Below are 11,818 nucleotides of genomic sequence, written 5' to 3' on the forward strand. Positions count from 1 at the left end.
AAAGGGATAGAGCCAATGGGATATATATATATATATATATATATATATATATATATATATATATATGAATTTATTAAGTCAGCTTTAAAATAAAAACAATACCAGAGTCTTTCCTGAGATCTGAGAACCCAAAAGTCATTTGGTCCTTGAGGCTGGGTGCTCAGCAGTCAGAATGCCTCACAGTGGTTGTCCCTTTCTTAGGGAGTGGGGACTGACAATGAGTAGTTGTTCAATCCACAAGGCTGGGTCTAAGAAGTCCCAGTCTGGCGCCAGAAGTCTGGAAGTTGCCTGGACTATTGCTGATTCTAAGTCCATAACGAAAGCTTGGGAAGGTTGGTTCTGCTATCAGCTAAGAAATCAGCAGCAGCAGAAGCAAAAGCAGCAACCGAGTCAATTAACTCAGCAGCAAGAGGGAAGGCCAAGAAAGCAGACGCTTTTGTCTGGACTGCTATTAAAAGGTGCTGCCTGCAATCTGGGGTGAACCTTCCCATAGCAATCAAAGCAACCAGAACACTTCTTCAAATGAGGCTCCTTACTGGGGGATTCCAGTTGACACTAAAAAAAAAAAAAAAAAAAAAAAAAAAAAAAAAAGTATAGTATCTTTATACCAACATGGTACAATTTTATGAATGTAGTTGCATAGTAACTTTTGAAAACAGGAAGTGTTTTTTTAATGCTCTTTTTCATGATTACTCTGACTATTCTGTGTAGATGTAACCAACCATCTTATTAAATAAGAAACACAGAACCAATGCAAAGAAGAAAGCCAAGAGGTCAGATCTAAGAACTAAAACCTTAACCTTCCTCCTGTGGTGGTCCTACCTCTCTGAACCAGAGCTACTTCCTGTATTAAAGTCTTTATATAGAGTGTCTGTTCTGCCTTCTCATTGGTTGTAAACCCAACCACATGACCGCCTCGTCACAGCCTGTCTGTATAGACCTCCAGATCTTCTATAGTTGGTATTGAGGTTAAAGGCATGTGTATCCAATGCTGGCTGTATCCCTGAACACACAGAGACTTACCTAGCTCTGCCTACCAAGTGCTGGGATTACAAGTATACCACTGCCCTGCTTTCCTATGGCTTGCTAATAGCTCTGACCCCCGGGCAACTTTATTTATTAACATACAAATAACATTTTAATACAAATAAAATATCATCAATTCTGGGTCCATTGCATGTTTTATGGATATTAAGATTAATGGGCAGTCTATGATGTTAATAGTGATTTATTCAATTAAGAGAGTATTTCCATCTTAGATTTTATAATACATGAAACATGAGGATTTTTCTGTTTATTTATTCATTCCTTAATTCCTTCCAGTACTGTTTGTCAGTTTATAGTAACCATCGTTTTATCCTTAACTTCTACACAACTAGATTTCTTTTTACCATACAGTTGAAATCATGTAGTATTTGTCTCCTGTGCTTTGCTTACTTCACTGAACACAATGATCTCCAATGTCATCCACGTTGTTGCAGAAGGAACTTTACTCTTTTTAACTACTGGGTAGTATTCCATTGTGTACACACCAATGATGTATACTGATGAATACTCTTTAAATAAACATGTGAGTGCAGATGTTTCCTTGATGTTCTGACTTTGTAGCATAACATATGGCAGATCTGTTTTTTTTTCTTTATTTTTATTAAGAAAAAATTTTTATTCATTTTTTACATACCAAAGATCCCCCTCTTCCCTCCTCCCATCCCCCAGCCTCCCCCTCTCAACCTACCCTCCATTCCCTCCTAAAAGAAGGTAAGGCCTCCCATGGAGAGGTACATTTAATAGAGGCAGGTTCAAGCCCCTCCACCTGCCCCAAGGCTATGTGAGATGTCCCATCATAGAAGTGGGCCCAAAAGGCCTGCTCATGCACCAGGAATGGACTTTGATCCTACCTGAACTGACTTGCCCCAGTAATCAGATCGGTGGGTACCCTAACTGTCATCATAGAGCCTTTCTCCAGTAACAGGTGGAATCAGATGCAGATCCACAGCCAAACACCAGGCCGAGCTTCAGGAGTCCAGTCGAAGAGAGAGAAGAGAGATTCTATGAGGAAGGAGGGTCAAGATCATGATGGGGAAACCTACAGAGACAACCAAACCAAACTAGTGGGAACTCATGAAATTTAGATCAGTGGCTGTGGAACCTGCGTGGGACTGGACTAGGCAGATCCATTTTTATAAGAAAACTCCACACAACTTTCAGTGATAACTGAACCAATTTATATTCCCAACAGTGTATGAGTTCCATTCCCAAATCCTCCTTAGTACCCCTTCCTATCTTTTCTATAATAGCATTCGTACTATAGTAAGATGATACTGTGGTTTTGATTCATATTTTCCCTGTGACAAGCATGCTGAGTCTCTTCTCATGTCACTGGTGCCCATTTGCATGTCCTCTTATTAGAAATGTCCATTTAGGGGAGCAATGAAGGGCAAGGGTCGAGGGAAAGAGAGCGGGAGATCCTAGCTGGATCAAGAAAAGAGAAGGAGAACAAGGAATAGGAGACCATGGTAAATGAAGACCACATGAGAAAAGGAAGAAACAAAGTGCTAAAGAGGCCCACAGAAATCCACAAAGATACCCCCACAAAAGACTGCTGGCAATGGTCGAGAGACAGCCGAGACTGACCTACTCTGGTGATGGGATGACCAAACACCCTAATAGTTGTGCCATAAACCCATCCAAGGACTGAGGAATCTGGATGCAGACATCCACGGCTAGGCCCCTGGTGGAGCGCTGGGAGTCTAATTAGTGAGAAAGAGGAGGGTTTATATGAGCGAGAATTGTTGAAACCAAGGTTGGATAAAGCACAGGGACAAATAACCAAATGAGTGGAAACACATGAACTATGAACCAAAGGCTGAGGGGCCCCCAACTGGATCAGGCCCTCTGAATAGGTGAGACAGTCAATTGGCTTGATCTGTTTGGGAGGCATCTAGGCAGTGGTACCAGGTCCTGTGCTCATTGCATGAGTTAGCAGTTTGAAACCTGGGACTTATGCAGGGACGCTTGGCTCAATCTGGGAGGAGGGGACTGGACCTGCCCGGACTGAGTCTATCAGGTCGATCCCAGTCCTCAGGGGAGAACTTGATCTGGAGGAGGTGGGAATGGGGGGTGGGCTGAGGGGAAGGGGAGGAGGGCAGGAAGGGAGAGAACAAGGGAATCTGTGGCTATTATATAGAACTGAATAGTATTGTAAAATAAAAAAAAAATAAAATAAAAATATGATCTTTAAAGTAAAAAAAATACTGCAGATTTAAGAAAACATTAAAAAAATGTCCATTTAGGTTTGTTTCTGGAACATTCTTAATTTAGATGTTTTTGCATTTGTTTGCCTTTTTGGTATGCCATTACTGAATGCCATTACTGATCATTATGTATTCTGAATATTAATGTCATTTTAGGTGAATGATTGGCAAATAACGTCTCTCATTCTTTAGGTAGCTTTTCCATTTTGTTGATTATTTTCTTAAGTGTGCAAAAGCATTTTAGTTTGATGTAATCCCATTTATTTATTTGCTCTTGTTTTTTTCAGAGCTCCTGTGCTTTTGAATTTTGTCCAAAACATCCCTGCCCATTCCATTGCCATTAATTTTCTTCTAAAAGTTTTATAGCTTCAAGTCTTATACTAAGTCATGAATCCATTTTTGTTGACTTTATTGGAGTTGAATCTAGTTCTTATTCTTCTGCCTGTAATGACCTCATTTCCATGCACCATTTATTGAAAATAATATTCCTTATTTAAAGCATATCTTTAGCATATTTGTCAAAGACCAGTTGGGTATAGATTTTTGCCTTTTGTTTCTAGGCTGTATATCTTCTTGCATTGGTCTATGTGTCTTTTTTCATAAGTGCTAGCACCATGTTGTTCAGCTAGAACAGCTTTTTAGTATATTCCAAGGCCAGGAATTAGAGTGTTTCCAAACTCATTCTTCTTGTGTGAGAAGTATTTGGCTTTTTGGAGTTTTCTATTTTTAGAATATTTTTCTAGTTCTGTGAAAAACTACCAAGTGTTTTACAGATCACTTTGGTAGTGTAGATACCTTGATAATGTTAATTTTTCAGTGTGTGTACCCTCTTCAGTTAGGTCTCTTATTTTATGGCTAGTATACGATAAGCTGGGGTTGTTCTAATAATACCTATTAAGAGAATTATATATAGGAATGTACTGATGCCTGTATGCGGTTTTCCTTTTATTGAAAATAGATTTTTTTCTCACATAATATATTTCACCTCCTTCAACTCCTTCCAGACCCTCCCTCCCATCCAGACCCACCCCCTTTCTGTCCCTCATTAGAAAACAAACAGGCTTCTAAGTGATAATAATAAAATGAAATAAGATAAAACAAAAACTAACACATTAGAATAGGACAAAACAAACAGAAGGAAAAGAACCCAAGAAAAGATACAAGAAACATATTGACTGAAACACACTCATTTGCACATTCAGGAATCCCATAAAAACAAAAACCTGGAAGCCATAATATATAAGCAAAGGACCTGAAGGTTAAAATGAGAGAAAAATATTAAAATGTATATAAATAAAATTAAATCAAAAAATAAGACCAAAAAAAATCCCTGAAGAGGAACCTCCAAAGATACAACTGAGTTGATTGTCTGTTGGCCATCCACTGCTGGGCATGCGGTCTACCCTTAAGAGTAGTTTGTTTCACATGAACTATGAACCAAAGGCTGAGGGGCCCCCAACTGGATCAGGCCCTCTGAATAGGTGAGACAGTTGATTGGCTTGATCTGTTTGGGAGGCATCTAGGCAGTGGTACCAGATCCTGGGCTCATTGCATGAGTTAGCTGTTTGAAACCTGGGGCTTATACAGGGACGCTTGGCTCAATCTGGGAGGAGGGGACTGGACCTGCCTGGACTGAGTCTACCAGGTTGATCTCAGTCCTCAGGAGAGGCTTTGCATTGGAGGAGGTGGGAATGGGGAGTGGGCTGGGGGGAAGGGGAGGGAGGCAGGAAGGGGGAGAACAAGGGAATCTGTGGTTGTTATGTAGAACTGAATGGTATTGTAAAATAAAATTAAATTTTTTAAAAAAAGAGTAGTTTGTTTCCCAATGAGACTTCCTTGGAGAAAACTAAATTTCAATTTGCAAGTGGCTATCAATTGGAGATTGCATCTGCATTAGGAATGGAAGCATGCATCTACTTCTTTCAGCTCTAGGTCACTACCTGGTGCAGACCTGTGCAGACCCTGTGAATGTGCCTTAGTCTTGGTGAGTTCATATGAGCTTTGCTCAGTTGATTCAGAGGGCCTTTCCTGGTGTTCTTCATCTCCTCTGGCTCTCACACTCTTTCTGTCTCCTCTTCCACAGTATTCCCTGAACCCTGAGGGAAGGGTTTGAAGGAAACATCCAGTTTAGGACTGAATGTTCCAAGATCTCTCCCTCTCTGCATGTTATCTGGCAGTGGGTCTCTGTATTTGTTCCCATCTGCTATAGGAGTAAGGTTCTCTGATGATGGCTGAGCAAGGCACTGATCTATGAGTAGAGCAGAATGTCATTAGGAGTCATTTTATTGTTACATTCTTTTAGTAGAACAGTAGTATTTGGTTTTACCCTAGGTCCCTGGGCTAGCTAGTCTCAGGTTCTTGGTTACCCAAGTAGTATCAGGTATGGGTTCCATCTTTTGGAGTGGACCTTAAGTCAAATCAGATATTGATTGGTTACTTTGTGCCACCATTGCAGTAGCATATCCTGCAGGCAGGGCATCATTATAGATCAAAGAGTTTGTGGCGGCCTTGGTGTTTGTATTTTTCCTTTGGTAGCCTGCACAGTACATTCCTATACCAAAGAAACTAGCACGTAAGGATGAAGGATCTATGTGGGCACCAGCTCAACTTCTCCATGTTCAATGAGTTCTGTGGGTGTTGTCTTCAGCAATAGGGCTGTGTCATCAGGGAGTTCCCATTGGACCCCTTTGGCCTACAACACAATTACATGCAATCCATTCCTGGTACTGAGCTTCCTTTGATAACAAGAGATGTCTAGTTGGGGCTCTGTCTCCTCTATTATTTGGCAATTTCATTTCGATCACCTTCATATATGTATATATTTTAACAAATTTCTAAGGTATTAGGTTCCCATATTACCCCTTAAATAGGCCTGAATTTTAGACCTCTCCTCATATTCCCTCCTTCATCTTCCCCTCTTCACTAGTCTTCCTCACTTGATCCCCTCCCACCCAATCCATCCACAACTATCTATTCTATATCACTTTCTTACAGAGATCTATCTGTCCCCCGCACCCCCAATACCTTATTATATATATATATATATATATATATATATATATATATATATATATATATATATATATATAATCTCTGTAGTTCCACAGATTATAGCTTGGTTATCATTGACTTAATAGCTAATATCCACACATGAGTGAATATGTGCTATATTTGTCTTTCTGTGTTTCTGTGTCTGGATTATCTCACTCAGGATGATTTTTTTTTCCAGTTCCATCCATTTACCAATGAACTTTTTTTGTTGTGGTGGTGGTGGTTTTTCAAGACAGGGTTTCTCTATGTAGCCTTGGCTGTCCTGGAACTCACTCTGTAGACCAGGCTGGATTTGAACTCTCACAGAGATCCACCTGCCTATGCCTCCTGAGTGCTGGGATTAAAGATGTGTGCTGTGCGGATGCCTTGCTCAGCCTTGATGGGGGGGGGTTGCTTGGGACTGCCTCAACTGCTCAACTGAATGTACCTCCCCATTGGAGGTCTTACCCTTTTGGAGAAGTGGATGTGGGGTGTATGGGGCGAGAGGCAGGCAGGGGAATGGGAGGAGGCATGGGAGGGGGAACTGTGGTTGGTATGTAAAATTGAAAAACATTAAAATAAATAAAAAAGAAAAATAGATGTGTGCCAGCACATCTGGCTATGGTATCTTTTTTTTTTAACAGTAATATTCCGTTGTATAAATGTACCACATTTTTATCCATTCTTCTGTTGAGGGACATCTAGGCTGTTTCCAATTTCTGTGTATTATGAATAGAACAGCAATGAACATAATTGAGCAACTGCCCCTGAAGTAGGATGAAGCATCCTTTGGGTATATGTCCAAGAGTGGTATAGCTGGATCTTGAGGTATATTGATTCCAACTTCCTAAGGAATAGCCACGCTGATTTCCACAGTGGCTGTACAAGCTTACACCCCCATCAGCAGTGGATGAGTATTTCCCTTATTCCACATCCTCACCGGCATGAGTTGTCTTTCGTTTTATTGATCTTAGCCATTCTGAAGAGTGAATTGTTCAGTTTCCATGAGTTCATAAGCTTTCTGTTGTTTCTGTTGTTTATATCCAGCTTTAATACATGGTGGTCTGTCAGGATGCAGGGTGTTATTTCAATTTTCTTGAATTTGCTGAGACTTGCTTTTGTGTCTGAGTATGTGGTCAATTTTGGAGAAAGTTCCATGAGGTACCAAGAAGGTATATTCTTCTGTGTTTGGGTGAAATGTTCTGTAAATATCTGTTAGGTCCATTTGGTTTATAACATCTGTTAGATCCAGCATTTCTCTGTTTAGTTTTTTCTGGATGATCTGCCCATTGGTGAGAGTGCGGTATTGAAGTCTCCCACTATCGGTGTGTGAGGGTCAATGTGTGATATCAGGTGTAGTAGTGTTTCTTTTACAAACTTGGATGCCCTTGTATTTGGTTCATAGATGGTAAGAATTGCAGTGTCCTCTTGGTAGATTTTTCCTTTGATGAGTATGTAGTGTCCTTCCCTATCTCTTCTGATTAGTTTTGGTTTGAGGTCTATTTTGTCAAATATTCTATTAGTCTGTGTCTTTTTCCTGGGGAATTTAAAGCAGTGATGTTTAGACATTTGAACAGTGTTTGTTCAGTCTTGTTGTTTTGTTGTGGTGGTGTTTGTGTGTTTCCCGTCTTTGCTTGTGCTGGTTTGGGATTGTTCATACCTTGTGCTTTCTTGGCTGTGCCTAACATTGAGGTTGGAGTTTTCCTAACACCTTCTGTAGGGCTGGGTTTGTAGAAAGCTATTGCTTTAATTTGGTGTTATCATGGAATGTCTTATTTTCTCCATCTACACTGATTGAAAGTTTCTCTAGGTGCAGTAGTCTGGGTGGGCATCTGTGGTCTCTTAGAGTCTGAAGTACATTTGTCCTGGTCCTTTTGGCTTTTGCAGCTTTTAATATCCTTTTTTGTTCTGTATGTTTAGTGTTTTGATTATTATGTGCTGAGGGGACTTTCTTTCCTATTCCAATATATTTGGTGTTCTCTAAGATTCTTGTGCCTGTATAGGCATCTCCTTCTTTGTGTTAGGAAATTTTCTTCTGTGATCTTGTTGGAAATGTTTTCTGTGCCTTGACCTAGGTTTCTTCTCTTCCTCTCTTCCTGAAATAGACCATTTTAAAATTTAGAGATGGAATTAAAAGGAGAGCCAGACCCCCCCAAAAAAAAGAAATCATAAAATGAAAACTTTAGCCTGTTTTGAGATGAAGATAATTTTATAAAAACTCAGAACAAGATACTATGAGTATAGCATAATGGTGTTAGGAGTCATTGAGACACTGTCATAGATCAGTGTCTTGTTCAGCCATCATCAGAGAAGCTTCGTCCTGCAGTTGACAGGCACAGATACAGAGACCATTCTTTTTTTTTTTTTTTCTTTCTTCCTTCTTTTTTAAAATCTTTTTTTTAAAAAAAATTATTAATTTTTTCATTTGTTTTACATACTGACCACAGTTTCCCCTCCCTGTTCTCTCCCTCCTCCCCCTTCCATCTACCCCCCCCATCTACTTCTCCTCCATTCAGAAAGGGGCAGGCCTCCCACAGACATCAACAAAGCATGGCACATCAAGTTGAGGCAGGACCAAGCTCCTTCCCCTGCATCAAGGCTGGGCAAGGCAACCCAGCATGGAGAATAGGTTCCCAAAAGCCAGCTCATGTACCAGGGACAGATCCTGGTCCAACTGCTAGGAGCACCACACACAGGCCAAGCTACACAACAATCACCCACATGCAGAGGGCCGAGGTCGGTCACATGCAGGCTCCCTAGCTGTCATCCAGAGTCCATGAGCTCCAACAAGCTCAGGTCAGCTGTCTCTGTGGGTTCCTCTGACATACCCTCCACCCCCTGGCAGAGACCATTCTTAACACAACATGATTGACACATGTGAACTCACAGAGACTGTGGCAGCATGCATATTGCCTGCATAGGTCTAAGCCACGTTGGACTATAGTGCTGAGAGAGGAAATGGACACGAGCCCCCATCCCTAACCCAGAAGCTATCTTCAACTGATACCTACTGATGGGAAAAACGTGTTTCCTGCAGTGGAGTCTCACTATGTATACAAACCACACTTAGAGCTGGGCCCATGCCCAGCAGTATATAGCCACCAAAAAACAAACTCAAGGATATTTCAGGTGTTTTACTTTTTTGTTTTTATTTTGTGTTGTGTTGTATTTTTTATTTTGTTTTTGTCTTGTCTCACAATGCTTTCTCTAGGCAGTTGGAGTTTTTTGCTTGTTTGTTTGTTTGTTTGTTTGTTTTTAAAAAAATCTTACAGATCTTTTGCTATATTATGGTTTATGATTTTGGTTTTATGGGTTTTCTTTGTATGTGAATGTGTGTCTAGCGTCTGTGTTTCTTGTGCTTTTTTTGGCTTTTTTTTTTCTTCTGTTCATATATTTTGTCTTGTACTGGTTTATTTGTTTCTGTTTTATCTTATTGTTATTTTTTAGATGTTTGTTTTCTAATGAGAGAGAAAAAAAGACTGTGGATTTGGGTGGGTGGGGAGGATCTGAGTGGGGTTGGAGAAGGGGGAACCATAATCAGAATGTATTGCATGAAAAAAATATTTTCAATAAAAAGGGGAAATTTTTAAATTATGTGTTAAAATATGAAAAGGAATCTGAGAAAGAGACAAAATAAAGAAATCAGAGCAATCATGAGTCAAGTGTCCTCACTGGGTAGGTAAAGGGGGCAACTTTCTCTGAAGCTTACAGGGTGAATAGATGAAAATATTTTCAGTGCAGAGAGTAAGGGTTAGGAACTGTGGGCGTGTGATGTTGGCAGCGTACCTTTACAACAGAATTTTATAAACATGGGAACATTTAATGTTGATTATGCTCTGTTTAATGATGAAAATGAAAACAATCATTCCAAAATAAGGATAGGAATTATCATACACCCCAAAATGATGTGACAAAGCCATATAAAATAATTTATAAAATATTTTTTGAATGAACTTGAGTAATGACATTGCAAAAAAATTTAACATCAGAAAAATAGGTGCTTTATGATACTCTCCTATAAACTAACTGAAAACTAGTGGCTATTAATGTGTTCCAGACCTATAAATGATTTGTGTTGATATTTTTCTTTTATAGATTTCCACATTTCATACAAATCTGATACATTACTTACAAAATCAAAGAAAATACGTTAAAAAAAAAAAGCAGTTCCTATGTTTCTTTGCTTCTCTGGCTTAATTCCTGCCAGAGGCCTGCCAGTTGCTATTCCAGCCTCTCATGCTGTTTCTCTGCAGAAAAGAACAGATGTTCTTAAAGCCAGGGCTTATTCAAGATTCAGAAAGGTAAGCTGTCTGCTGCCATTGCTCCTTTGTACCCTTATCCGCAGTCGGACGCTAATAGGATTGTATAGAAGAAAAGATGGTGGTCACCTCCTACCGCTCTTACACACAAGCTCTATAGAGCTCTTTCTCTTATTGTTTGGAGGGAGCAGACTGTGTAAACCCTTAAAGACTGGAGTTCTAGTGTTTGTGCATGCATGCACAAATGTATGCGTGAGAGAGAGGGAGGGAGAGGAGGGTGTGTGTGTGTGTGTGTGTGTGTGTGTGTGTGTGTGTGTGTGTGTGCATGTGTGTCTGTGCATGCGTACACACGTATGCAATAGGAGCTTAACCAACTGAAGGGTCTAGGTGTATGTATATTGTTCCCTGCTTCTCTTGATTCCTTACCACTTATAATTCAGAATGTTAGAGTAGTTATAACCTTGGAGATTATTCCATTCTTTTATCTTGCTGATGATAAAATTCATGTAAAGAAGGTGGCATAATCTGTCTAAATTAAATTAATTAGCTTGTTACTGATTCTGGCTTTTGTGTTGCCAAGAAGGTCTTTTACTAAGCATTCCCTCATAAGATATCCAGTTTTGTTCCTTCTTTATTGACATAGCCTATTTCAGATAAACGTTTTTCTAAATTAGTGCTAATTTAAAACCAGCATTTAGCCCATCATTAAATAATTTTTATAATCACTCTCACTTCCTCCATCCTTCCTTGCTTCTTGAATTTATTTATTCAGCAAACATTTATTAAACAAACCATTTGTTATTATACAGCAGATATTGTATCTACTACTGGTAATAATCACTAGTAAGAATGTGGGCATATATGGCTCTTAATGTCCAAAGACTTACAAATAAATCTTGATATATGTCATAATACTCATATTGAGGAAGACATTAACTTAGAATATCCTAAGTTGATGTTTTAAAACATTCTTATTGTGACAGAGATACTTTGGCAGTCTATTAGTACCTGTGAATCTTTGTCCAGAATAAGTTCTATGTTTGTTTTGGATTTATTTTATTTTATTGTGCATGGAATTTTGCCTGCATGTGTGTATGTGCACTACATCTAAACCTGGTGCCCAAAGAGGTCAGAAGAGGGCATGGGAACCCCTGGAACTGGAGTACAGATGATCATGAGCCACCATGTAGGCGTTGCAAATTGCAACTGGGTCTTCTGCAAGAGCAATAAGTGTTATAAACTGCAGATCAATTCCTCCAGTCCCAAGAATAAGGT

Source organism: Peromyscus leucopus, chromosome X (genome assembly GCF_004664715.2).
Source record: "Peromyscus leucopus breed LL Stock chromosome X, UCI_PerLeu_2.1, whole genome shotgun sequence".
Classification (NCBI taxonomy): Eukaryota; Metazoa; Chordata; class Mammalia; order Rodentia; family Cricetidae; genus Peromyscus; species Peromyscus leucopus.